General features: G+C 41.7%; 1 protein-coding gene across 2 annotated transcripts in view; it reads left to right on the top strand.

The window, feature by feature from the left end:
- DPP10 (dipeptidyl peptidase like 10) overlaps positions 1-25038 on the top strand; it is a 1575897-nt gene that overhangs the window by 742110 nt on the left and 808749 nt on the right. The window lies entirely within an intron of this gene.

Below are 25038 nucleotides of genomic sequence, written 5' to 3'. Positions count from 1 at the left end.
CGAGGTTCCGGGCGTGGTCTGCAGGGGTGGGTGTGATCCAGAGGGCGGACAGCCACCAGGTGTTGTCCCAAGCGGTGGTGAAAGGTCCGAGGATGAGGACTTCGGTCTTCTCAGAGTTGAGCTTCAAGCACTTGTCTCTCATCCAGGCTGCCATGTTCTTCATTCCTTTCTGGGAGCAGAGTCTGGTGTCTTCGGGATTCTTCATGAGTGAGAGGATGAGCTGTGTGTCGTCGGCGTAGGATACGATGCCGAGCCCATGCTGTCTGACGATGGTGGCGAGGTGGGCCATGTAGACGTTGAAGAGCGTGGGGCTGAGAGATGATCCCTAGGGTACTCTGCAGTTGATTTCAGTAGGTTTGCAGAGGAAGGGAGGGAATCGGATCCTGTGGGTTCCACCAGAGAGGAAGGATTGGATCCAGTCGAGGGCGGCTCCTTGAATCCCCGCGTCATGAAGTCTGGCTGCAAGCGTGTGATGTGAAACAGTGTCGAAGGCTGCGGAGAAGTCTTGAAGGATGAGGGCCGCCATGTGTCCATGGTCCAGTAGCATGGGGGTGTCATCAGTGGCGGCAAGGAGGGCAGTCTTGGTGCTATGGTTGCTGCAGAATCCAGACTGGGGAGCATCTAGGATGGAGTTATCTTTGATAAAGGCGGTCAGCTGGGCGTTTACGAGTCTCTCTGTGACTTTGGGTGCAAAGGGGAGGAGAGAGATGGGCCGGTCATTTTTCAGGTCCGTGGGGTCGGCCCATGGGTTCTTGAGGAGGGGTTTCACCTCCACCCATTTCTAGTTGTCTGGGCAGATGCCAGATCTGAGGGAGGCTTTGATGGTATGTTCTAGTTCTGGTGTGATGACAGCGGTGGCCCTGTGGTATATGTGCGGTGGGCAGGGGTCTGTTGGTGCTGCTGAGTGAATTTTCTTCATGGTCGTGGTTATGAGTTTGACGGTAGCGGAATCCTAAGACGTCACGGTCGGCTTGTCAGCAGTGATGGGTAGGGTGCTGGTGTCTCGAGCTATATTGTCACATTCGTTCTCCTACATAATCATGAAGCTACAAATGATAAGACAACCCAGAAAACAACACTCCCGACTCTCTCAGGAATCACGATAGCAAGACATACCCTTTTCGCTCACTCACTCCTACTTGTCCACAATAAGAATAGACAAAGCCACTAAAACAGTTAGCATTGTAGCAAGTCCATAGACTACGAAAGGGGATGTCATCGTATACAGACAGTGGATAAAGGGCTATAAGGCCTAACCACCCTCCACTTGGAAAGAATATGTTTTATTATATAAAGGAAGATCTCTGGGCTCTGTGAGCGCACACCATACCTTAGTGCCTAGATGTTTGTTTTACATCATAGGAACAGCATAGCTCTTCTTCTTAGAAAGGTCCCTATCCAAGTGTGTGTTAAACCAACATGCATGCCCATAATATCAAAGCACAAGTTTCCAGCAGCTGGGTAGCATGTTTTGTCCAAGTGCTAGGGACTGACCTGACCAGAATAACAAGGGGCATTGTTTATCGACCTTGCACTCTGTGTTCAGACTAAACTCCAGGAACAGGCAAAGAACGCAGAAAGCAAACAGTTCTCCTGCAAAAGACACATACAGAGTCTTGCAAAATAAAGTCATGCAGTAACATGCGCAAAAGCAGCATCATGGCAGCAGAGCTCCTGCTAACTTAGCGATGTTGATAATGACCCCAACGGCCATATGACACCCTCCCCTTGGCCAAGTCAAGGCATATAGATAAAAAGACCCAAACAGAGTTCAAAGACAAGCGGAGAAAAGGAGCGTCTGCAAAAAACAAATTTGGAAATTTCCCCCAAAAACATTGAAAAAATGTGGTCGTTCATTGAAAACGGGATTGATTTGGAGTTGGAAAATACATCAAAGTACGTGAACCTAAGAATCCAATCCGGTCCAAAAGGTCATCCCTGTCATTTGTAGAAAAAAGGGATGCCATCCAATCAAGTAGCTTGAAGGAACACACTTGTTCCTCATAGTTCAATGCCTCCAAGAGCATATCTGGGCAACGTTCTTGATATTCAATGAAACTCCATTGCCAGAGGTGCTGTGCTGCCGCACAGAGATTCCATTCTTCAAATACTCCAAGTGCAGCCGCACGCGCCATATGGTCATCCTGAGAACAGGCCTGGTCATGGGCCACTAATGGACCCATTAACAGTCATAATACGAATCTGTGCAGGACGTATTGGAGAGGCATAAACCCAAGGTCCAATAGAAAGGACACCGCTGGAAGTAGAACACAGGTTGCAGACAAGTGAGGTAGGCAAAGCGAAAAGTTAGTCGATAACTCACGCTAAGCCTCCCTAATGGCAAGCATCCAAAAAGTGTTGCATTCAGTCACGGTACAGTTGCAATTAGGCGGGTCTGTGCAGCACCACAAGATGGGCAGCCATTGCGTAACAGGAGCAGACTATCAGCATGCCGGCTGCCAGCGCTAGTATTTAAGGGAACCCTCTGAAGGCTCTGGAAAAAATAGAATGTATAAAGGCCGGGATTACTCCAAAAATTGTCTGAAAAGAAATTACTAGGCCAGATCCCCACAAGGAAAAAAAAAGTAGCAAGGCCTTCGGTATCAGACGCATTCAATATTCTATGCATCAGTTCCCCAAAATGAAGTGGTAGATTCCTGTTCAGCAGTGACTGAATCTCACTAGATGTTCTAGCCACCTGTAATTTGAAGGTCTCTCGAGCCGAAGTGAGAGCCACTCCTTGTTGAAATAATAGCACTTTGAGGCTGCTTTATTTATTGAAATCTGTTTTCAAAGTTGGAATGGAAGTCCAAATAGAACTATCTACACTCCCATGTGGGGTGGAAAAAACACAATGCTACAACATGTAACCTGTTGTGAAACTGTTACTATATACAGGAGTCTTGACCATGAGCCACAGCAGTCGTTGGTATTTAAAATAATATAACCGCCGTAAGAAAGCAATATGAGAGTGGAAATTATTGTCGGGAAAGGCGCTCCTTTATAAAAACAAGCCAGATTAGGTGAGCGCATATTACAAGTGCTGTGCAACTTAACTTGTTTGCAAACTAGGTAGTGTCCTACTGTGGAATCGCAGTCCTCCCATGTTAGGAAAACGTCCGTACCCTCCCATTGATATCTGCAGGTGAAAGGTAGGGAACATAATTCATGGAGAAAGGCACTACCCAAGGGGTTTAAAACGGCCAATAAGGAAATGTTTCATGCAAAATTGAAATTGAAACAGCGAAAATGGCAGAGAGATAACTCCATAAATTAACCATACAGCTGCATCAGTCTCGGCTACAGAAAAAAGGCAAAAGTTTTAATTGTTCAATGTTTAACAGGTTGTATGTAGCATTTTTCATGGACATGAATCTTTGTTTGTCAGTTAGATTAAAAGGTCAAAATAAAGCAGAAGCATTCAATTAATCCCATTGTACTTTTCCCATTTTGAGAGTCTGCAATGTCCATGCAAATTGCATCACAGATCGTAATTGATTTTGACCATGATGTAACACAGATATATCACTTTGAACAATATCAATAACAGAGGAAACAATATTATCTAAAGTATAAATGCAGGAAGACAGTGTATGAATGCTATTGTCGACTATTGCAAGAGCCTTCTCCAAATTTCCTTTGTCAATTTGCCTCAGACGGAATGCTGCCTCCATCTGAGATAATTTCCATATTTCGTTTTAAGCCGCATAGATGAATTCTTTTGATCTGGGAGCTTTAGGACCCAAGAGAAAATCAGCTAAATTGATGTCTCTCGACAAGAGTGACAAGAGCTGTTTTACTGAGGACAGAATTGAGGGTTCCAACCACTGTTGACACAATTTTCCCACTAAATATGTGATAACCCAGTGTGAAGCAGGTCGTTGCATTATAAAAACGGATTTGACAAGCATAAAAATTGGTTTGCCACAACAACCACCCTGAAGGGTTAAAATCTGAGATATTGAAACAAAGCTTGTAGCACATTGATTGTATAATTGGTGTGTTTACGCCAATTATACTCAGCCAATGACAGAATGGATGGAATATTCACATTTTGGGCGGTAGCCAGGCCAAAACAAGTAGTTTGGTGCACCATGTCATTTAAAAATAATATTTGAGTTGGAATCAGACATGCACAATGCAAAGCCTCGTTTCCCCGGACCTACCAAACCTTAGTGCCCCAAATTGATTTCAAATCAATGGCATCTTTCCAGTGATCGTAACCCTGTAAGGTCAATTCAGTTCTAAAATAATTTAAATATATTAACTTTGTGAGTGTCAAAATAAATTTAGATTGAGACGGCAATTTCAATTTAAATAAATAGGAGTCTGGATTGGACGTGTTGTATTCAGTAAAATAAGTGAACCAATTTTTAAGTTTTATTGAACTTCCCAGTAAGGGAGTTGGACAATGTTCCCACTGCGTGTAATTTAAAGTAGGTCTAAATGTGTTTGTTTTGTGCATGAAATGGTGGCCATAATGTTGATAACAGAATAAATCAGCATGATTGGCAGTTTTAAATACAAATCTTCAACATCAAAAGCAGCATAATACTTCAAATCAGAAAACATTGAATGGACTGCTTGTACATCCCAATCATAAGAATGTATGTCCTGTGTTACCACATCTCCTAAGGAAACGCAAAACATGTATGATATCTTGAGGACCTCCATCGGACCATGAATTTCGAATGCAACTTTATCCCAAATGATGCTATCTGCAACCGGGAAAGGTGAAATGTTCACACAGGCTTGATCACTTTTTTTGATATGGGATGATGTATAGGGAGCCAGAATACAATCAACCAACTGCACAACAGAGCGTTCTGGCAAATAATGACCATCGATGAGCAAGAAGAATACTGTCACAAACCCAATCGACATGAAGAGCAAAATCAGGATAATCACCAACTAAATGTATGTCCAGGGTGGGACTAGGTAGGTCTCTGAACCAAGAGATAAAAATGCATGTTTTTGTTGATGGAGGTGCCACAGAGGAGGACTAGGAAGAGTCCTAAGAGAAGCTAGTACGGTCCTCAAAATAACCGCTGGCCCTATTGGTGGCAGTACAGCGTCAGTTTCATGATGTAAAGGACTGGCCGGTACTTCAATATGGGTCAATGTCCGTGGTGTAAGGCGCAGTGGATGAAGGCACAGCAGGCAAAAGGCTAGTGGTAGTCTCCATTTCACCCTCAACAACACCGGGAATAGTCGAAGATGCAGTAGTCATCGGATTCAAAGAAATATCATTACATGAAACACTCGAGCCATGGTATTCAGAATTGGGCAGATAGTTAAGTTTGACATGGGCAATCGAAATGTATCTGTTTTCTGTGCAACTAGGCAAAGGTGGCAATATCACTGTACAAGTACCCTTCAATCCAAAAACTGTGACCGGTGCACGATAAGAGGGACCAAATTCTTTTTTGTTCTCCAACTTTTCTCATACCAGATCTCCAATCTTAGAAAGTCAGCCAGCGACAGGAATCAGCATTACTGTGTCATTGGAAGAGGGTTTCTGTTCAGTTGTCATAGGTCTGTTGTAGGTCCTGTAACACAGTAGAATGTTTATCTACTCAAACGCTGCAGCAACCGCCACAACGACTAGACCATCAAGGTTAGGCACAAACATTTTAATGGCAAAGAGCAATTTTTATTGGGTCCACCCACCCAGAGAACATTTTGGGAGATTACTATGTGCACGTTGAACCCCATGCAAATGGGCCAGCCAGTTCCTGCCAGTACCTAAGACTCTAGTTGTCAAAGATTGCTTTAAGTCACGGTTCATTTGCTCCACTATAGAATTGCCTTCTGGCCTGTTTGAAGATGAAAACTGTACTAGCACCCCCAAAGAACTCATCCCATCCTTGCACGCCTTTAGAAGCGAACGCTGGACCTTGGTCCGAATGGAGGTCCCACAGGCAAACGTCCCGACAAAGACACGCAAATCTCTAATGAAATTTTGAGCGTCAGCTCTTCGTTGTGGCCAAACCCATAGGAATCTACTGCACAAATCAACTGCAACAAAAATATATTTATAAGCAGTATCAGAAGTCAATGGACCTCAGTGATCAATATATATATATATATATATGTATATATATATATATATAGTTATATATATATATATATATATATCAATCCAGCTGGTAACTGCACCAAAATGTTCCAAGCGCAGAATACAGCACGTGGACACAGAAAATACGCCCAAAGTCAGTCTTGCGATATTATCTGCTTTATTTAATCATAAGGTGCAGGGTGAAAGAATGCCGAACAGACGCGTATAGTCAAATGGCTGATTTGATAAACATAGCTGTGTCTGTGGTGGACGAGAAATGGTAGAAGGTATGATTTGTTAACAAACTTCATAAGAAAGCACATAACTACGGCTTTGTTTATATAAACCACACCACCAATAAAGTTGCTGTAGAATAGACACAGTCGCAAACACTCCTGCATGTGCAAAAGCCATGCCCGTATGTGCTGCAATGATCAAAGGAAGTCTGCAGTCCATGTTGAGAATCAGCCGATCCCCAACTGATGAAATTGTAGCATAAGGAACTTGTTCAGGAGATAAATGATAAGAATATTTAGAAGGGAAGCCCTGCGATAACAGCAGTTCCATCCTTCGTAGCAGCTATGGCCGCCAGAATTTTATTATCTATCTTAGTCATGGACCTTGTAACTGAACACGTGGCTACTGCAGATTTGGCTGCCTCATCAGCCAAAGAATTACCAACAGCATGTGCTCCCAACCTCTGATGGCCAAGAGTATGAATAACTTATGTAAACCGCAGACGTGTTTTTTAAGCTCCGTCACTCGAACCCAAAGCATTTTATTGTGCGGCCCTTAGAGTCTTGATAATAATTTTTTAGACCAAAATAATGAGTTGTCATTGAATGACTGGACACAGTAGTAGGAATCGAACATAATAAGAGTATTCACATCAGGATCTGCAAACTTGAGAGCTAAAATAAGAGCACGCCACTCCGCCAATTGTGCCGTGCAGTTTCCAAGCGCTTGCCTATGCACTATCAAAGAATTAATTTCACCATTTACTATTGAACCAACAACAATAGCGCAAGATGCGGAATAAGCATGTTTGGACCAGATCACCGGTTGAGCCGAGCCGTCTGTATAAATGATACATTTTTACTCATCCAAAGGAAGCAATGACAATGGAGGAGGATGAACATGTTCATACTGTAGAAACTCCTGTGTCTGAAGAGCAGAATCAAAAATAAACGGGATATCAGCCGATGTCAAAGAAGGAGCCCGTCTCGATTGAGGAGGCAAGATGGCGGCTGCGCGACCGGCCGAGTGAGCTCTCATGCCCATAGCTCTCCTCACCTTCTATCGCAACACACCAGCATGACAATGGGGGCTATGCATTGTAAAACTGCCAAAAACCACTAAAAACTTGCTGCCTTTGGATAATAAATGCTGGATGCTGTGGGACTTACATCCCACTGGCTGATGGTTCGTGGTCTCAGGATCGCACTTTTGTGCACACGAATGGTGCGGTACTCCTCCCACAGACTTCCTGTCATTATATTGCAGAGCGGCTGGGATGAGGCTGCTCCCAATAGAACACTTGAGCAGCAAGTCTGTGTCCTGCTAGTGAAAGCACTGCCTCTCTGAAACTACTGGAAAAAAGCCCCAAACACAAAATGACAAGGAACGGCTGTGAAAACTGTAGCTGGAAATAGTTGTATGCTAGTTTCAGGGAAGAAAACAACTCCTGCAATGTTTCTGTCTCTAAAAAAAGGAAAGACCCCTAAACAGCCTGAGGGCCTGATGGAGGAGGCTACCCTGACAGCACAGACATATGAAGTGATCCCTGGGCAGCTGGGGGACTCCAGCTGTAGGGATGAGACTGAGGCTGCTATGACCCAGGGTGGGCAAGAAGGCTCCTGGTCTGAATCTGCAATACGTGTGCGGGCCAGGGTGCCCAAGGTCAGATAGCATCAGGGGGTGCCACGGAGATAAGAACACCTCTGTGCTGATGGGAAAACGGAACTCACTAAAGCGGATGGAGGGCAGTTCCACGTAATGGATGGGGCAGAAGCAGTCCAGGCCTATGCAGTACATCATTTCTTTTTGATGTGTGATCAATCCAATTCATCATGAAATGAATCACTGCAATTATCGGATGTCCCCTCAGGTTCGCCAAATGGAAAATAGAGTGAGGCTAGCAGCACACACCAGGTAGAGAAGACCCCGGGTGTGCGGATTCTGCTGCCTGCCCTCAGCACTGTATACAAGAGGCTACCTACGTCTGCACCTGGAGATTCAACGTACTTAATCACTGCTTCTAAACAGTCGCTCTCCACTTCTTCGGGTTTGTCATAGCCTCAGTGGGGGCAATGAGACAAGACCACTCTAACGTATCTAAGCACCAGGAAGATATCTCCCTGGCTGTTATTTATAATACCATTTTGTCCCTCAGGGAAGAAACACAGGCTGAGAGCCAGAAAACACATGGCTCTTGCCGCAAACTTCAAAATTCACTTTGTTGAGTGGCTATGTCTTGCTTGGAGTTTGCGGAGAGGATTTCTGAAGCAGAGAATATGATCTCTACCCTTGCAGATGAAATGATGAACCAAAAGGCCGCTACAGATGCTTTGACTGCACAGAAGAGTGACATTGCTTGGAAATTAAAGGACATGAAAAATTGCCTCAGTCCTAATAATGTAAGAATTCTAGGGGTACCCGAAGGTGGCGAAGTCTCCCACCCATGGAAGTTTGTTGCGGGACTCTTCACTGAAGCTTTCCAAGAAATGACACAATGGTCATGGGATGTTGGGGTGCAACAAGCCCACTGATTCCCTTTTCGGTTGAGCAATCGTAAAGTACATAATTGCTCGGATGCACAACCCAGAGCTATATTGATATGTCTTCCTAACTTATTATATAGACAGACTTTGTATGATTTAGCCCGACCTGTTAGGAAGAGGAAGGGGAATGGGTTTGCATTTTGTGCGTCCCGATTATTGTCATACAACAGTGGACAAAAGATGGCAGCTGTGGCAACTGATAAATCCATGTCAAGCTAAAGGAGCTCAGGCATTCCTTTTGAACCATGTGAAACCTAAAATAATATACAATGATAAGACACAGTTTTTCACTTCTGAGGTTAAAGCTAAGGCATTTCTACATGAGATTGTACCCTAGAAAAAGGGGCAGAAGGAGGTAAGAAAGCTGTTTGTGGTGATAAGTGTCAAATGTTTTTATTTCACAAGAGTTTGCTGGTTCTCAAAAGGTGTTGTGTTTTGAAATCTTCTTATGGTTAGTGGGGACTGGGCAACTGGGAGGAGGGGGCAGAGCTATCTGCAGGGGTTGCGAGGCTCTACATCACTTTAGACCTTGGGTCTTATAGCCTCGATGTTGTGGGAGGTAGGAAAAGTGTCCGAGGGCAGAGGACGCGCCGGGATGGGTGAGGGAGGGATTCCTGGGAGGGGGGTGACTGCCTCAGGGGCACAGGCGGTGAAAAGTGAAAATAAGCCAACAAAAGTGTTAAAGTATATAGGAGGAATGGATGTGGCTTTCTGGGAGAGAGGGACCTTTCAATGTAGCGTTAAAACAGGTTAACCATGAAAGTTTTGTCTATATGGTATTTTAATGTATGCAGGCTTAATGATTGGACCAAGTGGCAAAGTGTTACGCAGGAAATTAGGACTATATGCCCGATGTGGTCTGTCTTCAAGAGACGCATATTCCCTGGAGTAAACACAACGTGTTAAGGGAGCTAGGGTACAAGCTTCTAGTATGTACTTAATAAGGGACTATCAAAGGAGGGGGGGCTATTCTTGCTAGGAATAACCTCTTAATGGTTGTTAGAAGCATTGCGGACAAATATGGTCACTGGGCAATAATGGAATGCTTGGTTGCTAATAAGAAGCTCACAATAGGTTCGGTTTATGGATCTAACCATGATGAACCACAGATTCTAGAGTACTCTAACACCGAATTGGGGTCATGGGCCTCCCCTTTGATATTGTGTGGTGATTTTACTATTCAACTGGATGAAGTTACTAGGGGTACAACTGGAGGCAAGTATCTAGGCCAGAAACCTAGAGTTTATAAGATTTTACAGCAGCTTTTGTACAAGCATGGCCTAGATGATGCTTGGTCTAGGTTAAAATACTCAGATCCAGGGTATACACATTATTCCTGCCCACATCAAAAGATGGCTAGGTTAGATTATTTTTTGCACCAACACATAAGTACCCGAGGCACATATACAGATTTTCCCTAGAATCACATCGGATCACAACCCATTGCTGTTTAAACTCGCAAAGCATGGTGTGACATGTCCCTGTGCCTCTTTTCCTTTGACGGGAAGCTTTTACTTAATGAGATTTTTGTTGGTCATATAAGGCAGTGGTTAAATCAATTTCTTGCCATCAATTGCAACTCCACGAAATGCGACATAGTATTGGATGCTCTTAAGGCGGGGCTTTGGGGGGAAATCCTGAATTTCAGACTGCATGCTGAAAAGCAACAAAGGCAGCTCATGCAGGGGCTATATGATGATCTTCAACAAGCTGAATATGCGTTGATACATGCATTGCAGACGAGAGCCGATATTACTCAGCCACAGACCTAGGTGGCTTATTGCAAGGCCAGGATAAAAGGGGGGTGGGCTAAGGATATTGCCAAGAAGTATCACCTTTTTAGGAGGGAGTGCTATGAGTAGGGGGAGGCACCAGGCAGGTGCCTGGCCAAGTTGAATAGATGTAAGGGGGTACAAGATATAATCACAGCTATTGAAGATCCAAGAGGGAGACTTGTAAAAACACCAGAGGAGATTATGGAGGTTTTAGGACTTTTTATGAGGAGTTATAGTCAGAGGATCATAATGGCAAGGATAAATCTGAAAGATTTTATGAAGATCCTAATAGGAGGATGTTAGGTTCTGACGATTGGAGGTATTTGGGGGAGCCTTTTGCTCTAGAGGAACATTTGGAGGCTGGAGGTTCTTTAGCAGCAGGGAAGGTGGCTGGACTGGATAAGATCCCACTTGAATTTTACAAAGTCTTTCTAGCTGAGATTCAAACAGACATGGTAGCAGTATTTCATGAAGCACAGAAATCCCTCTGCATCATGCGATACTGCTAGCATAGTTATTTGTTTTTTTTAAAGATAAAGCTTCTATACTATCAGGATCATATAGAACCATCTCACTTCTGAATTGTGATGGAAAAGTATATGAAAAGATCTTGGCTACACGACTTTCCCAAGTAATAGCTTCCCTGGTCTCTACCTGTCAGCATGGATTCATCCCCGGCAGAGGCACGGTCAACCACATTAGCAGGGTAGTCACTATGCTGGACTTGGCTAGTGCGCAAAAATCTCCATTCGGAGTAGTACTACTTGAGGCAGAGAAGGTGTTTGAAAGAGTCTCTTGGAGGTTTTTATGGTCGCCTGTGCGGTGGCATATTGGGCCTGGCTTCATTCAACAGTTAAAGGAATGTACAGATCTATTGTGACGCGAATATGTTCGCTAGGGTTGGAATCAGAGGTTGTGTCAATATCAAGGGGTACTATTCAAATTTCGGTAGTCTAATACAATGCAATATGAACCATCCGATTTTTATACCAAAAAAGAGGATTATTCATCAGTGATACACAGGATTCAATTACACCTTGATATTCTAATTGAGTCAAAATGTCACAAACAGGAGCGTTAGCCTCCCTCCTGATTGGATATTGCGGTTGTGGCTGCGTCATAGATTGTAATGGAATATCGTGTGCTGGTGAATCCCTATCCCAGCCCACCTGATTACGGTATACTACCAGGGCAAGTGACAACGCCCACTCTGACGCGTATGCCTATTTAGCCTCCTCAGGGACGTATGGTGAAAAACTCTGAAGAATCACATCTTCCCCTCTAGAAGTGGTCAAAACAAATGGTGGAGGCCAATCTGCCTCCGCCAACAAAATGTCATGAGAATTTCCCAGGAAACCGGCATAATTGTACTCTGTATATCACCCTCAATTTGGAAGACTATTTCATAGAGTCTATCCGGGGGAGCAACTTGAGAATCTGATGTTTCTACTGTAATAAATGCATCAGTGGCTCTCACCTCCAGACAGGGACGCAGTGCCTCCCACACTATGGTGACCTCCGCTACGCTGTCGAGCAGAGTCACTGTCCATCTAGGAGTAGCATCCTCACCGTCTGAGGCATATTTCGCTGTTAAAGCAGCAACTTTCTTTTTTTGATACCGGGGTCCAAAATGAGGCAGTCCCTCTTCTTTGGCCTTAATATCAAACTGGCGAGGTTGATCCCCTTCCCTGTTGAGTTGTCGCACCTTTGCGGCTATCCTGGAGCTCCCCTCCACCAAATCGAGAGTCCGATGAGTCCCCTAAAGAACGAGGAGAGCGCTGATTAGGGACTTAAATTCAAGCAGGAGACTTAATTTTCATACGATCACGCAAATTATAAGTTCTCTCAGAAGATTCAGGTGGCAGTGAACCAGCACGTGAATCCTTTTTTTTTTTTTATTTAACTTTTGTTTCAACAATCAGCCGGACAGTGAGCAAAATAGATATCAGAATCAAACAGCGATTAAAAAAATATCAATGACCAAGAAAAAGAAAAGACATCACATGATATATAATACTTCTTAGAGGGCAAACGACTTCACATAGGGTAATTAAATTATATTAAATCCAATTGGCTATAGGATCCCATATTTTTTTACCTTGTGTCCTTTTTCTTATCCCTTTAAGTTTATACATTGTCATTTCTAATCGATATATAGAGAGCAATTTAGATTGCCAGTGATGAAAGATTGGGGGTTCAGTATCAATCCATCTAGAAGTAATACAAAAACAAAAAATAGACATGCAAATAAACAAAAAGGCTTCTACAGCTGTAGATCTGGTACCGATGTGATCCGTTTGAATGCCTAGGATTACTAATTCAGGGGTTAGCTTTGCATCAATTCCTAGGCTATTATTAATGAAAGATTCTATATCAGCAATAAAACGGGAGAGTTTCATACATTTGAAAAACATGTGAATAGAATCAGCCCCGGTCTCATCACATTGGTTGCAACTGTCTCCAGTACCTGTTTTCCATCTCGCTATTTTAATAGGTGAATAATACAAATCAAAAATTGACATGTAATGTTGACTTTGGAGTGAGCCATTAAAAAGAATCTTAATTGATAATTCAATAGATCTTCCTATATCAACGTTCTCGAGTTCAAATTTCCTTTGCCATTTGCTCTCTACAAACAAAAGATCATCTTCTATTTGATTTATAGCAGTAGCATAAACTAGACCTATTTTTTTTACTTTCCTGCTAATTTCTAAAATAGAGTTTTTATTCATACAACTATGATCTAAAAGGCCTTTAGATTCTAAAAAGCTCTGTATCTGCAGGTATTTAAAAAAAATCATATTTAGATAAGCCATATTTAACTTGGAGATCTGAAAATGAGATAAATTTAGAATCTTGGTATAAGTCTCCTAGTACGTAGATTCCATATTGATACCATCTTTTAATAATTTGGTCATGAAAAACTGCTGGTAAACTATGATTATTTAGAATAGGAGAGTAATAATGAATTTCTTTTAAGCATACTATTTTTCTCCTTATTTGCCGCCAGACGGCAAATGCCGCTAATACAATTTTAAATTTGTTTTTTTTATAATAACTAGGTTCTATGATTTTTACTAAACATTGTGTTGCTTCTTCACCTAGCAGTAAATCATAGACTGACGGATATACTGATTCCTCAATGATGACATCCCTAAAAAGTAATATACCCATATGTCTTAAAAAAATAAGCCAATAATACAACCGGAAATTAGGGACTCTCCAGCCACCTTTTGTTCTTGGCAGAGTACACCATTTTAGAGCACGCCTTGAGCGATGATAACACCAGAGGAACCTAGACACCATTCTATCGATTTTAGTAAAGTAGAATGACGAAAATAACAGAGGTATTGTACGAAATAAATATAAAAACTTCGGAAAGATTAAAATTTTAATAATATTAACACGGCCAAACAAAGAAAAATGTAAATTATTTAACCTTTCTAGCACCTTATTTGAGGATATTAAAACGTGCTCGATGTTAAGACGTATAATATCATCAATCTTAGGGGAAATAAATATCCCCAGATATTGAGCTTCTGGAGCAAAAGCTATTTCATTAGGTCGCCCCCATTCAGAATGGATCAATTGAGTTTTAGTTATATTTAATTTATAGCCAGAGAGTGCTCCAAATTCTTCAGCTAAATTAATAATTTTTGGGAGTGCCCGTCTAATATCTGTGGTAGTAATAGCGACATCATCTGCATAAGCGAATACTTTGAAACGATTCTTGCCAATTATTACAGGAGTGATGTCTGCTGCAGTGCATAGTTTATGAAGATAAGGTTCTAGGTATAAGGCAAACAATAGGGGGGAGCAAGGACAACCTTGCCTTGTCCCCCTTGTTATGGAAAACCCTTCAGAATGAGTATCTGTTACCCTAATGACTGCGTTAGGATGAGAATAAAGAGCTTTTACTGCAGTAATATATGAATGTGGGAATCCCATCCAAATTAGTATGGACCATAGGAACCCCCAGGTGACCCTGTCGAACGCTTTTTCGGCGTCCAACAGGGCCACCGCAACGGGAGATTCCGAGGCCTGCGCCCAATCCAGCAAAGCTATTATTTTTTTGACATGAACAGTAGTATCTCTTTTAAAAATGAAGCCATGTTGTCTAATAAAAACCAATGAAGGCATTAATGTATTTAGTCTATTAGCCAAAATCTTAGAGAAGATTTTACTGTCAGCCGTTATGAGAGAGATAGGTCTATATGAACCTAACTCTTCATTATTTTTACATTTCTTTTTAAAAATGATTATTGCGGCAAGTGACCATGACGCTGGTGGATGACCCGCGAAAGCAGACTGGAAAATCTTGATCAATTCTGGCTTCAAGACATTCATAAAGACCCGATAAAATTCTAATGGAACTTGATCCGGTCCCATTGCTTTGCCGGCAGCTAAGCCAACAATGGCTGTTTCAATTTCTTCCCAAATAACTGGGGCACTAAGTATCTCTTTCTGTTCTATCGATAGTTCAGTTTTATGATTCTCTTCAAGGTATTGTTTGATATCTGAATCTGATGGTTGATCGACTTGATGATATAATGTTTTATAGAATTCATTAAATGCTACCAATATATCGCCCTTAGAGGTTTTCGCTTCTCCATTGAGATCAAAAATTTTAAAAATCTCATTAGTCATTGCGCGCTGATGAAGTCTTTGGGCCAAAACCTTCCCAGTTTGTTCGCTCAATTCATAGCTTTCTGTTTGATATTGAGAAAAACGTAAAGCTACCTGATCAGCAATATGGGAATAAACTTGACTACGTTTAATAGATAAATCAATTTGAGATTCTTCTACATTTTTGTTGATTTTAATATTTTCTGCTAGTCGTAATTCTGCTTATAAGACATGTATCACAGTCTTTTTTAAATTTATCCCGATTGCATTTCTGTTGAAAATTCGAGTATTTTAGAGTTTCACCTCTTATAATAGATTTAAATGTATCCCAGACTATTGGGATTGGTGCTGTTTAATTATTAATCTGAAAAAACTCTTGAATAATATTTGTCATGAAAAATATATAGTCTTGTTGTAATAACAGGTTCCTCTGAAACGACCAGGTTGATTGCGGGCGTGGCCCAATAGATGGCAAATTGAGATTAAGAAGAACAGGGTTATGGTCTGATAACAATTTAGGAAGAACTTGTATTTTTATTTTATCAGAAAAGAACTGGGAAAGAAAAAAATAATCAAGACAGACAAATTTCCTATGTGGGGCAGAGAAAAAGCTATACCCAGGAACCGCCGAATGTAAGGTATGCCAAGCATCAGAAAGGCCATTGTCTATTACCAAGGACCTTAAAGCCTTAAACGTCTGTGGTTTAAGGCCTACATAACTTTCGTTTTTTCTAATATTAAAACTAGCTTCCAGATGAATATTTAAATCTCCACTAAAAATAATGGGAATATTACATAATGCAAGCTCCTGATTTAGGGAATTAAACAGCTCAGCGTCATCCAGATTAGGGCCATAGACAGAATAAATCATAATCTTGTTCTGAGACACTAAAATTTCGGCCGAGGCCCACCTAACCCACTTATCGGCTGATGTCTTAAGAGCAATACCTAAATTCCGCCTCATAAGTATAGCTACTCCTCGTTTAATTCCTGTCTCTTTGGAACAGATTAATAGATCTAATCCCAGATTCTTTAAACAATCTCTTTTTTCCCAGAAAGCAAAGAATATCAATTTGTAACAAATATATCATTTTGGCTAGAATTCCTCTTTTTTGCCATCATTAAGACCATTAACATTAAAGGTACAAATTCTTATTTCCCTACCCATCAGGAAAAGTAACGGTTAAACGTCAGCAAATTATCACCAGGCTCCAGACATTTCCTGTTCTTGCCATGTGTGAATTTATTCAATAGGGATTTCCTTGCTGTACTATAATCAAAACCTTTACTAAGGCAAACTAAACTATCTAGAAAAAAAAGACTGTACCGAATAAGTACCGTAATATGCAAATTTTGCTCAGTTCCGACTGTTGTTGATTTACACCCACACCACCCCCACCCACCCTTCTACCCCACCCACACCCCCAACCCACCTTATGAGGCACAGGGACAGACAGTCCCTGGGATCACCGAGTGCCTTCCCCCCCACCTCCCAACTGACTTGGAGAGAGAAAAAAATAAAGAAAGAGAAAACAAACACATTGACCCTAAACCAGCCAACAAGTTCAATATCATCATAGTGTCATAGTATCATCATAGTTAGTTGCACTAGAAATGAAACTATACATTACTATACATTACTATGCATATCTATACATTTTTTACAGATAATCATAAAGAGGCTAGGTATTCTTTAGCAACAATTTCAGATACAAAAAATCTTGTTTGTCCTTTCACAGTAACTTTAAGTTTGGCTGGATTCTGAAGATAAACTATGGCACCCTTTTCCTGAAATCCGGTGATCAGCTGCTGTTTAGACACAGTTGCCTGACAAAAGTCGGGTCTAACAAAAAAGCTGCATCCTTTTGCGGAACGTTTTTTATCAGGTCCAGCTAAATCAAAGACAGCTTCTCTAGCCAAAAAGTTATTAAATCTGACCAAAATCGCTCGCGGGTAGTCTCCTTCTTTTGATTTTGATTTGATAGAAAAAGGAAAACGATGAGCACGTTCGATTACTACGGGCCAGTCCCAAGAAGTAAGTTCAGGAAATGCAGAGGAAAAAAGGTCACAGACAAATTTCCGAACATCTGATCCACCTAGATTTTCTGGAACCCCTAAAACTCGTAGATTGTTCTTCCGAGATTGATTTTCGAGCTCAGTGAGTTTATAACTAATGTCATCTCGTTGTGCTTTAACTTGTGTAAGTTCGTTTTTTTGAGCAGCAACTTCATCCTCCAAGGTGGATATTCTATTCTCAGCCTCTAAAACCCTTGTCGACATATCAGTACATATTTTGGTAATGCGACGAACAGCGTTTTTTACTTTTTGACAGGTGGCTTGAGCGCGTGCAATCTCAGTTTTAGTATCAGACCGATGTGCCAGTATGGTTTGATATATCATAGAAAGAGTCACCTCCGGATCAGAACTGGAGTCAGTTGTTTCAGAAAGTACTTGTTCATTTATGGAGCATGATTGTGCTGGTTGATGATCCTCCAGATTGCTAGATTTATTTCTTGAAGCCGGTAATTTTCTCAACCGGTGTTTCTTGACTGTGATAGTTGAACCAGGCGAGATCTCACTGACCCCATCATCTTCTTCTTCTTCTTCCATACTGCTATCTTCTACAGGATAATCAGCCCAATCTTTGTCCAAGCTCTCATCAGATGTTAAATCAGACATAGAAAAGAATTTCTTGTTGGCCTCCTGTATAGTATCTTGATTTGAGGTTTCATTAAATTCATAAAGTACGCTGTGTTCTACCGTTGAGTTAGTTATATTCCCCTCAGATATAGTAAGACTTTTGGTAGAAATTTCAGTTCCTGCAACCCCATTAGGCTCAATGGGTACTACATATCCCAGAATGCTATTTGTTGATGAGTCAAAATCTGGCCTGGACTCTGTTTCAGAAATTTGGTCTGGGGCTGTATCTGATTCTGTTATGGTTTCGGTTCCAGGTTCATTATCTCCAGAAGCTTGAAAAAACCCAATTGAACTTTCTGTGCCCTCTGAAGCAGACAATAGTACACCATTCGAATGGCTAATTTGAGAGGGATATTCTGAGTCAGATTGGGAAATAGCTAACGAGGCTCCTAGAGAGATTACCGGTGAGCACTGCACTAAAGCAATTTTAGCAGCTTGTTTTTCAAAAAGAGCAGGCAAAGTTTGTGCTATATTCTTGCTGGAATGCTCTCCTCCCTTTTTTGTTAAAGAAACAACTACAGACTCACCGGTTTATGGAGCACCCCGAGCTGAGCCAGCAGTGAACGTCTCTTCGGCTCCATCTACGTCAGCTGCTGCTGCGGATTTCAATTTACCGCTCCTAGTGTTGGGGAGCTTCACCTGGGCGTTAGCGTTCTTTGGAGGCATTGCGATAGAACGCAGGAAGATGCCAAACAGCGATTGACCAGGACGCCAGGAAAGAAATCGCCAGGGTCGATGTGCGTGCAGCGGAAACTGCCAAGAGCAGGGCAGGAGAAGCAGCTGCATCAACTGTTAATCAAACACCGAGCCCGGTGTCGGAAACACGGAAACGCAGAGAGAGTCTTTTCAGCGGGAGCCAGGAGAAATGAAACACCATGAATCAAACAATCGGCAAGAATTACGGTGAGAACATCCAGTATAAAGAAGTTGATGTCGGCCCGTTTTCAGGTAGAAGCTGAAGCCAAATCGTATTTTTTCCGTATTACTGCCAGTCCATTCTTTCTCCAAGTCGGGAGTAGGGGAGAGAGCAGCTCACACCGCTAGCATAGCGGCCGCCATCTTGCCTCCCTAGCACGTGAATCCTGCTTCTGTAGTTTCTACCACTGTTTTTCATTAGTCCAGTTATTTTTAGGAAAGAACAGTTGCCCATCCTTCTCAGTTTAGGCTTTTTGTTGAGTTTGAGTTTGAGGATGAGTAAAAGGTTTAATTCCCAGACCATTGTGGCCAAACAATATCGAACACTCCTACCAGTCTCATCCTCAACTCCAGGGCCGCCTCAGCCCCATGTTCCTCCTGAACACGTTTTATCACGGAAGGGAGAACAATCATGGAGGGAGTTCCAAAACACATCGAATATACCGCTGCAAGCACTCTACCCCAAGTGTTAAAATCAGCTTACTCCGGAACAAGTCCTTTAAGTAAACTCATGGTCAGGATCCTGTATTTTCCCACAGGTGTAGTATTTGAAAAAGCAGCTTTGAGTTGTCCAAATCTTTAAGCAAACCAATAAGGAAGTTTGTCCTTATTTTGAAGACGCTTGACCATCACTGAATTAATCATGACAGGACTGATAACTACATCACTTGGCCCTGGGGGTTGTGCAGCAACTCCAGGTGGTCTTACTAGTATGTTGCATGACATGAACTGTATAACAGCTCTATGGACACATATTAATGAAGTATGTAATACGCGCAGCTCTGTGACTGGATCATTAGGATAATTTGGATGCGGGCTATACCCATCCAAAACAGGCCATGTGGCTCCATCAATTGAAAAGGGGCCTAAACGGATAACTACTAAACGGTGTGGGGAAGGGCGCCATTAAACCATATAGTATGTTGCAAAGCTGATAACAGAAATTCAAGAGATCTATAAGTTTGATAATTCTGCAGAAGAACAGTGGCAGTATATTCGTTAAAGAAAATATCATTTACATCCGCCGCCGGCAAGGTGACCCAAGAATAGAATACCTCGAAGCAATGAGCTGCATCCACTTCCACACAAAAAATAAGAGCAGCACCAACATTAGGTACTTCATGTTGAATCAAATAAGCTGTCACTGGAGCGTGGTTAGGATCTATTATGGCAACAACTATATGAAAAGAATATAATAACAACCTACGAGCGGCACTGGGCTAGAGAAAGGAAAATACCTTTTAAAATTCAAGCTCGAAAAACCTATAATACTTCAACAATAAGAGGCTAAACCGTCACATCCGTCTCAGGAAACAGAAATGACAAGCACTACTCATGAGTCTCACAGATTTTGCTGGGTTGCTGCACATACACAGAACTATGCAGAAAAACAGGACCTCGGTGTGTAGGGGCTAAGCCTTTCTACCGCCTCAGTACCCAAAATCACAGAACTGACTAGCTATGGTGTCTCATTTGTTCTCCTACATAATCACGAAGCTACAAATGATTAGACAACGCAGAACGCAACACTCCTGACTCTCTCAGGAATCGCGCTAGAAAGATGTACTCTTTCCCTCACTCACTCATACTTGTCCACAATGAGAATAGATAAATTCACTGTTATAGTTCAAAATGTTTATTTTAACTATAGTGCTCTGTAATGCAGTATACAAGCCACTACCAGAAGCAAAACGCATAAACCTAAAACAGTTAGAATTGTAGCAAGTCCATAGACTATGAAAGGGGATGTCATCATATACAGACAGTGGATAAAGGGCTATAAGGCCTATCCTTCCTCCACTTGGAAACAATAAGTTTTATTATATAAAGGAAGAGGTCTGGACTTTGTGAGCAGACCCCCTACCTTAGTGCCTAGATGGTAGTTTTACATCATAGGAACAGCGTAGCTCTTCTCCCTGGAAACGTCCCGCTCCAAGTGTATGTTAAACAAACATGCATCCCCATAATATCAAAGCAGGAGTTTCCAGCAGCCGCAGCTGTGTAGCATGTTTTGTCTAAGTGCAATAGACTGACCAGAACAGAATAACAAGGGGCATTGTTTATCGTCCTTGCACTCCGTGTTCAGACTAAACTTCAGGAACAGGCAAAGAACACCGAAAGTAGACAGTTCTCATTTGAAAGGAACAAACAGAGTCTTGTAAAATAAAGTCATGTAGATAGTGAGCAAAAGCAGCATCATGGCAGTAGAGCTCATGCTAACTTAGCAATGTTCACCCCAACTGCTATATGACACATGCCTTAAGAATATTGCAAACCCCCACGTCTGTGAAGGTCAACATTTTTATGCTGCCTTTTTAAATGTCTGTCGGGTCACCCAGCTTTCTTCAGGACCAGTTAGATCACTAAAGAAATTTTACTCCAGGGTACTGGGGTATCCTACACTCACTCATGAAAAACACGCTCATTTATACAGACTGACTTTTTCAGTTGTTTCTTTTTGATTGCTCCAGAACTGCCACCTCTTTTTTTATCTGTAAAAAGATGACGCAACATCCCATTTGACTACGTATGATGTAGACCAAAGAGACCCATTCATATTTCACTGCACGCCCTACATATTGTGTCCTGGGTTCTCTGGAACATTTTTGTACACTATGACCATGATGGACTAGTACCTCCACCTCAAAACTCATAACATTCGTTTCTTTGCATAAATGTGTTGCTATCAATTCACTCTCATGCAGTAAATGTTTCAACCACACATGAAGTCCAACTGTGAAGACACAGATGCCCATTACACTCACATTTCTACGATAGCAAAAAGTCTAGCAAGGGTCCCTACTCGCCCCCAACTTTTCAAGCTCTGTATTGAATCCCTTGAAATCCTAGTCAAATGTTCTGCAATCATTTATCATTAATATACTGAAGATGGCCAAATCTATCTCAAGGTCACTTCAAACAAGGATGGTCAACTCCTACCAAAAAAGGGACCTTATGCCACCTAAAACTCAATCTGATTAGAATAGGATTTCTTCTTATCTTGCCTCCTAATTTGAATCTACCAGTGCTATCCTAGCTTAATGTATTCATTGTCTTTAATGTAAGCACACTTTAGTTAATAGCTCCTGATCTCTAGAATTCATCCTGGACTGTAGATTTAGGTTGTTGTGGTGTGTGATAATGATCCTGCCCATTACAATCATGTTTCAATTATAGAAATAAGTCAATCAGTGGTCAATACTAGACCCTATGTTTTCTATCGCTACATTGAAACCCATGAAGTCCTAGTCAAATGATCTGGAATCATTTATCATCAATATGCAGAGGATGTCCAAATCTATCTCAAGATCACTTGAACCAAGGATGGTCATCTACTAACCAAAACTCTGCAAATGCGGGGAGACCGGGTGCCCTTATATCACCTATCAATCTGAACAGGATTTCGTCTTAGCTTGGCTACTCATATGAAGCTACTGATACAGCCCTGGCTTGATTTATGCAGTGTGTTTGATTGTACAAAGCTAGAAGGGTGTTCCTACAGTGGCCATATCATTCAGTAATGTGTGTACATCTCTAAATAATCAACAAAATAGTGACAGAAGGAGATAAAGTGCAAACAAAGTTCATTCAAAAAATATATATTTATTTATTTATTCTTTTTTATTTTTATATGAATATAAATACATATGAATTTAATTCTTGATCAACGAATCTTCTTTCTTTTAAGTTCATAGGTAATACATGGATTATTTGAAAAAATTCATAAAGAACACAAAACAGTTCTAAAATCAATAACAAATTAGTAGTAGTTCCCCTGAAAAACAATCATACACAGCAGCTCGCTCACGTGCTAACAGTCATTCTACATTCACACCACATACAAAGATGAAAAACACAACATCAAGTTAATCTCGCGAGAGTCTCTAATGAAAGCAAGAAACTTTTAAAATCCTGGTCTAGTCTTCCACTGACTGTCCTCGGCAGAATAAGTCTGATGAAGATGTCCATTCTCCCTAAATTCACTTTTATTTTTAGCACTATCCCTCTCGCTTTTGATAATGTGGCCTTAGAGAAATGCCAAAGAGAGCTTAATTCTTTTGTGTGGTGTTACAAATCGGCAAGAGTGGCATGGAAGAAACTGAGAAGGAGGAGGGAAAAGGGGGGATTGTCTCTGCCTGATTTGCAGTATTATGCGTGGGCTTTCCAATTGTCTCACTCAAGAATGCTCTTAAAAGTCCCAACTAATACATCTATAGGTCTCATGTTTAATGCGATGCTGACCGGAGCCGGTTTACCAACTAATGGCTATATGTTCAAATACGGCGATCAGAAATATTTCAAAAAAGTTAAATTAAAAATTCTTATGTCCCAAGCGAAGACCTGGTTTCATATAAGGAGGAAACTAGGATTGCAATATTACTCTAACTTTGCACCCATGTGGGAATCTCCGGGTTTGCCGCTTTGTCTGGAAGACAGGCTGGCAACTCCGCTGAGAGAAGGAGGAATAGCAACATGGGGAGATCTGTTGGTAGGCGAATCATTGAGGCCTTGGGAGGAGTTAAGGGACCAACTGGGCTCAGAGTTTTCGAGGTTTAAATTTTTACAAATAAACAGTTGGTTTAAAACAATGAACAGGTCAGGGGTAACATTTGGGAAGTGCAGCTCCACTGAAGAGAAATTGGTAGGAAGACCAGGAGGGGGTAAAGAAGTCTCGCAGTGGTACTGGAGTCTGTTAGAAGAGATAGATGGAGAATTTATCCTCCCGGAACAGCTATGGGGCATAGAATGTGGGGCCCAGAGTATTGAAATCTGGCAGAAATCCTGCACCCTGCTATATAAATGTGTTAAACCGGCATGGCTTAGGCGCAACCATTTTTTTACGATACATCGAGCCTATTTTACCCCCTTAAAATTGTCTAAATTCGTTCCAGGGAAAAAATGCAATTACATCGCAGCTTCAGACATTCACATGTTTATAGACTGCCCCAACCTATTGCAGTTCTGGAATGAGGTTAAAGCGACCCTGGATTCGATTCTTAACATCTCGATTTCTCTAACACTCCCCCTGGTTATTTTCGGATGGGACAACAGTATAAAGGGCCATGCAAGGACATTTCTGTTTTATGCAATACTACTTGCAAGAAGAGAGATATGCAAGGTTTGGATAGAAAAAACACCACCAACACATGCAAACTGGTTAACATCTTTGTATACAACCTCTAAGACTGACATGTTGAGATCAGGTGGCTCACGTAACCGGGCGTTTTGGAGCTATTTGGTTCAGTGGAAGCAATAGCCGGGGTTTTTTTTTTTTTTTTTTTTTTCCCCGGTCCAATGATTATGCCTTAGTAACTCCAAGAACTAGGCCCCCTTCGGTTGGCTCCAAGGCTAGTTCAACTGGTGTAACACCAAGGTTGGAGTCACACCCCGTCCTCTCTTCAGGCCATCTCTGCCGAGGGCAACCAATCGCATTATCAGGGGCAGCAGGAGGCCTGCACTCTGAGTAATAAATGCTTGGCAATTGGAGGCTGAATAAGAGGAGGATCAGGCAAATGAGGATAAAAAAAAAAAAAAAACAAAGATGAAAAAGGAACTGGATTCCAATTAGCAAGATGACTACGCTAATGTGGTCCAAGGGCACCAAGGTGTAGTTGTTGGCCCTTGTGGCGGGTCTACGCGCGTTTCGGTGGGCAAGCCACCTTCATCAGGACCTTGTACATCAAATTGTGCAGATAGCAGGGGATCAGACAAAAGGGAAGTTGGCCTAAAAGGAAAAGACAAATCTGTCACTGTCACATGCACAAAAAATCTATATACAAAAGAGCATTAATACATTCACTGTTGGGTAAAACCCAGGGTTCATTACTGTAGTAAGAGAGAAAGTCTACCTTTTAGAGAAGAAAGCAGGAGAGTCTAATAATACGAGAGCAAAGTACTGACACAAGGTGACGAGTCACACTACCAATTAATGAGGGACCAATTGTACAATGAGATATCTATTCTGCAAAAGCTGTTTGAGGGGGTACTCCATACAAAGACATATACAATCATGTAGCAATACTTACAAGGTGATAGGTCAGCTATCATTAAAACGAGATCTCTTTAAGAATAGGAGGGTAGGGTCACTTGAGTTGCACCGCATCTATAAAGGGGCCAGGGGAGACTGTTAGGGTAGGTTATGGTATAAAAGATTCGATGGTATGCATGCATGGTCCCTAATAAT

Source organism: Lissotriton vulgaris, chromosome 2_1 (assembly GCF_964263255.1).
Source record: "Lissotriton vulgaris chromosome 2_1, aLisVul1.2, whole genome shotgun sequence".
Lineage (NCBI taxonomy): Eukaryota > Metazoa > Chordata > Amphibia > Caudata > Salamandridae > Lissotriton > Lissotriton vulgaris.
The sequence above is the reverse complement of the archived record's forward strand: the minus strand, read 5'-3'. Positions and strand labels throughout refer to the sequence as shown.